This window comes from Polyodon spathula, chromosome 11, assembly GCF_017654505.1.
Source record: "Polyodon spathula isolate WHYD16114869_AA chromosome 11, ASM1765450v1, whole genome shotgun sequence".
NCBI classification, from domain to species: Eukaryota; Metazoa; Chordata; class Actinopteri; order Acipenseriformes; family Polyodontidae; genus Polyodon; species Polyodon spathula.
The window spans coordinates 45,588,752-45,594,616 of NC_054544.1; positions in this window are offsets into that span (position 1 = coordinate 45,588,752).

The window sequence follows — 5,865 nt, forward strand, 5'->3', positions numbered from 1 at the left end:
TCAATTGCAGTTTCCAATTTATTTTTCTAATAATGCATGTAGTATCTCCTACTAATTGTTCAGTGCTTGATAAATAAAATCAGAATCAGAGAGCTGTAAATCATTATTTGCTTACAGCAAACGTACAAGGTGTCCAGAACAGCTCACCCTAGAATTGCTTTCTTAAAGCCATGGAAGCATATTACTCCACAAGGCATAGAAACGTTAGGTTACCTACCACAACCTTGGTTCCCTGAAAAAGAAGAACTGGTGGTGGTCTATGGGTATGGGATATTACTGTCCTTCGGGTAGGTATTGCTGAGCTCTCTATACCAGGGCTGCCGAAAGGCCCCTTCCTGTGATGACGCACTCAGTCCCTCTACCGAGGGAATAAAATCATCACTCAGAGGAAGATCCTCCTCTTTTTACATCGAACCCGTGAAGGTGACTGAAGCAACCTCGCAGGTGGTGGTCCTCTTCTCTTTCAGGGAACCAGGGCTATGGTAAGTAATCTAAAGTTCCCTTTCAATTTGAAGACCACCACCACCAGATAGGTATGGGATAACCTATACCAAAGCCGTCGCGAGGGAGAAGGAACAGCAGCAACTGAGGGATGCACAACACTGTCTAACCCAGGGGTTAAAGGTGTGAACTTACACCCTCAAGGACCCTTGTGCCTACAGAAGGCAAGACAGGGTCTACCACATTAAGGAGATAGAACCTGGAGAAGTATGTGGCGTAGCCCCGCTAGCTGCAGTACAAATATCAGACATCAAGGCACCCTTGAAAAGGGCCTAAGATGTAGCCAATCTTCTAGTGGAACGTGCAGCTACCCCACCAGGTGGGGGCAAGCCAGAACCATCATACACAGTCGAGACTGTGTCCACAATCCAGTGTGACGGACGCTGCTTAGAGAGGGGCTATCCTAGGGTCCGTGTCCCGTGACAGACAAAGAGCTGGTCAGATTGACGCAGAGCTCTTGTCCTATGCACGTAACATCTCTATGGGGGCATGGGAAGCAGAGATAGCCACTAAATACACCTTCAAGGTGGAAGGTGACCTTCCAGCATCGAGCAGTTCTTGCAGAAACTGCAAAATGACTGGCATAGGGCAAGTAATGGGGTCATGGTTCCCAGCCAGACACCAAGCTTGAAAATACTTCCACTTATAGGTATACAAAGACCTAGTGGAGTCTGCCCTAGTGCTCTACATCATTCCCACAACAGTGTCCAATAGCTCTAGGGCTAGCCAGTGGTCCCTTTCAGGGGCCAGACCCATAGTCGGAACCTGCCTGGTCTGGGTGCCAAAAAAGAGCCTTTCGCCTGACTGAGGAGATCCAACGAAGTGGAATCTCCCAGGGCTGGCCATGCAACAGCTGACACAAGGTCGGAAACCAACCTCTCCTGGGCCACTTGGGGGCCACAAGGAGAGCTGACGCTTTCTCTAAACAGACTTTTTGAGAAAAGCCGGGAGCAGTGGTTTAGGCGGGAAATCATACAAAAACACTTTAGGCCATCGTGGGCTGCTCTCAGTTCCCCGCATTTATGTGCAAGGATGTCCAGAGATCCGACCAGGGTCCGCAAACTCCTCTACCTGCCCAGACCGCCCCCCCAACCAGAGTTGGGTGCGTCTGTCATCACCAATTGACGGTTATGTATCACTCCTATTCTTGAGGCTTGCCTCCACCACCGTAGAGCTTCCCAGCATAGGCGAGACACGGTCAGCTGATGGTGTCCAGCCGAAGGCATTGAGTCACACTTGGATCTGGCGCTTGTGGAGTAACTTTAGATGGGTGGGTGATGAAGCCGTGGCCATAAAACCCAATAGTTTTTAACACAACACCAATTTTACTGTGAACCCTTGTTGAACAGGGCTAGACAGTTGCAAATGGCAGCTACTCTGTCGTCTGACAGGTATGCTTGCTATTAATTGGCTCTGGCATCGTTGAGGGTGAGACCCAGCCTCAAACAGATACTTCATCACAAATAGTTGTGTGGGCCACTGCTCCTTCCTGCGACTGGGCAGATCAACCAGTCTTCTAGGTAATTCCTCACCCTGATCACTTGTAGCTGCAAGGGAGCGAGCATCACATCCATGCACTTTGAAAACCTGCTGATTCAACTCAACAGCGGGACCTTGCAGGACTGGGTCCCAGTGGAGGAATTCCGCTGCTATTACTTTTTCTTTTTAAACTGCAAGGTAGTAAAGAAAACACACACACACACACAACAGCAAGATGTGAGGGTAAAATAGCAGTCACCACAGCAGCGCGTGCAACTGTTTTGTTTTTGTAAACAGCGCGCCGAGTAGGCTGGCTGAAACAAGCCGGGAGATTCAACTCAACAGTGGGACACAGCAGAGCTGGGTCCCGGTGGAAGAATCAAGCTTTATTATTTACTTATTTCTAACTGAAAGGCAGTAAAGAAATGAATACACATACACACCACAGCAAACTGTGCAGGTAAAAAATAACAGTCACCACGGCAACGTGTGTAACTGATTTTGTCTTGTGTTCCCAGCCCATCGAGTATGTGGGCTGAAACAAGCCTGTGTATGCAACTCAACAGCACGGCGCAGCAGAGCTGGGTCCCGGTGAAAATCATACTACATTTTCTTTTTAAACTACAGGGCAGTAAAGAAAACACATATACACACACACCCTCTAAGCACTTGAGCAACGAGATAGAGGAGGGAGAGAAAGTACATCTTCTGTACAAGGCCCGACCCACCGCAGTGGCGGGCCTGTAGCTGGCAGAACTACTCGACAACGGGGATGTGGCAAGGCCTAGCCAAGTGGAGGAAAATGCGGCTGGAAGGGTAACTCAACAGCGGGGATAAGGCAAAGCCTAGCCCCGAGGAGAACACGTGTCCTCTCAGGAGAACTATCTCACAGGCTCTGCGCACATCGCAGCACCAGGAAGGCTGCTACGCAAGCTGTCTACCCTAAAACATGGTCAACCCACAAACACACCCCTGATCAGCGTGTAGCACGCACCAGGAGGGTGGGGACGACACAAGGCCAAAGCCACGGTGGGTAAGTTTAAGCAGACAGCAAAACACAGAAAGATTGCAAACGGAGAGAGAGTACACCGTTCGTACAAGACCCGACTCACCACAGTGGCGGGCCTGTGGCTGTCAGAACTACTCGACAGCGGGGATGCGGCAAGGCCTAACCCCGAGGAGGACACGTGTACTCTCAGGAAGAAAAGACAATCATTCACGGATGACTGCACAGACAGCCACTCACATACGACAGACAGATAAAAAGATGAAAGACAGAAAGGCAATAAAGGACTCAGTCTTTTTTAAGTCCGTTGATTCCAGGAAAGCGGCAAGCCAGCTTTCAGCATTAATGCAGGGGAAATACAACCGACTCGATTCAACTCGAGAAGCTCTTTTCTATCAACACACTCAGCTCAACACAGAGATCTGTGAGTGATGGTTTTATTCCCTAGGTAGGCGGGATCGAGTGCGTCATCACAGGAAAGGGTCTTTCAGCAGCTCTGGTATTTAGAGCTTAGCAATACGAAGGGCAGGAATATCCCATACCTATCTGGTGGTCGTTGTTTTTGAATTGAAAGGAAAGCTAAAACAACCTAAAATACAACATGTTAACTAACTGAAAACATTTTCTACTCAAATCATGTTTTTTTTGGTTGTGTTGCAATCCTGCCAAGGTGTGGAACTGAACTGGGCCAGTGTAGCACGAATATGACTGGCTTTGAATCACAGTGGTCCTCAAAGCTGCCAGACCCAAGATGGCAGTTGATATGCTCTTGAATTCTGCAGTACTGATTTAAGAGGAACTATAGCCATTCCAATCTGCTATACTGTCATTTTATTTTACATATTGGAGAAAGAAGTTCGTTAACTGTAGATAAAGACTATACATTTTTTGTATGGTACAGATGATGATTAGTATTCCAAATAAATCATTAAAGCTGAGCTGATTGGGAGATCCAGCTTGGCTAGGGGGCCCGTGCCCACAAAGCTCAAAAAGCTTCTGTGTTACATGGCTCATGGCTACCGCAGGTCATGGCTACACAAACGAAAGCTTGTGTTGTTTACATCGAGAAGGAGACTGTCTATTCTACAAGATAACTACTAAGAAACCATTCAACTGCAAGACGGTGTCTGTGAAGCTCTGCCCAGCCCAGACTGTCAGAAAGACCCAGAGTCACTGGGAGCAACAGCAGTAGGTTAGTTTAGGGGATGTTGATCCCAACCAGTATAGAGAGGGTAACATAGTGTAGTAGGGTCCTGGAGCAGGATTTCTCTTTTAATGAGGCTAGCACCTTGTGTGGCAAACTTTATTTTTGGCTGTTTTGTTTTGTTTATTAAATCTAACACTAGGGTTACCATTGCTGGTACCCTAGTGTCAGCACCTGTGTGGCGTGTCACACCCAATGCTCTGTGTTTGAATCTATATTATTCAGTGACAACCCTCGGAGGTAATATCCGCCCGTTACAGAAATGCCATAAAGTTACAATGTTTTCAAATCCAGAAGAATAATAAGTGCTTTAATATAGTCCAGTATCAATTCCACACAATGCAAGAGAAAATGTTATATATAATGAGATGAAAACTGATACCGGACCATTATCTCTCCTGTCTTCCGAATTTAACATTTTACCTTAAACCAAAAACCCCAACTCATTCTAAAAAATTGAAATCATTAAAATAGGACCATCCCTGGCATATTTCAAGTTTGTACATAGAGAAATAACTACAGAGATTTGCATGCATTGTTACATTACCCTAGAACTGAGAGGCACTTAGAGCTCTTAGACGTAACAGTTCTTGCTCAAGAAACATTTTTCTTGTGTGTGTGGTGATGAACTTTAGTATTCATTAATATTCCTGGTTTGGCAGCAAAGGAGCCCGAAGGCTGTTTATTTAAGAAGGAATAGCACAAGTATTGACAAAGTGAGATTCCCCACATTGCCTTATGAGCATGCATCAAATCTACCCACAGGGAATGGGAATGAACAGCTGGCTGTCCTTGGATATCCAAACACTGCCCTTTCATTTCCAGACTGCTTGCAAAGGTTCAGAGTGCTAATTGTGTAATCTAGTGGTTGATGCTGTCTGCTGTTGAGGCTTTCTTGAGACCACCAAAATATATTGAGACCACTAACATTTTTTTTAAAGAGAACCTTGCGAATTAGATGACAATATTAATAAACATTAATAATCCACTCCAATAGCTGAAGTTAGATGATGATGATATTAATTAAAATATTGATCAGTGCATGCTGTGACTTATTCTCAGTATCCTCCACATTTTTTAAAGATGTAGTACTGAAGCAGTCCTGTGGGTGTGGAACCAATTTGAGGTAAATTAGAAGCAGTAATGCAATCTGTAAAATCACAAATCCAGGATCTCAACATGCGTACCATTCCCTGCACGCTAGATGACTTCCAAAACCTCTGCAGCTTGGCCTGGGAAAAGAGAAAGGAGAGCGTATTGTTAGGAGTTAAAACACACTTGAAGAAAATTTGAATTGGTCTCTAAAATTAAATAGGCTATATCAGTTTCGTAATGCTGAAAATGGCTTCTGCATCCACTATTCCTGCATTGTATTTGGATCATTGTTAATTTTAGTGTTAAAAAATGCAAGATGTCTTCAATATAAGCTGTAGGTGACACTCAATATATGTCAATTAATCAGGTTATATGGGTATAATAGATTTAAATTGACTCAAAATGGCTGTTGTTTATATCAGGTTTAATATACATTAATCCAAAAACTACTGAAATAATGCATTTTATTACATTTAACCAATAGCTTTAATAATAAAGGTCTATATTCAATGTTTAGTTTTTGTTTTTCTTTAACCAGCTACCCCGCCATAAAAAAAAAAAAAAAAAAAAGAAAAGAAAA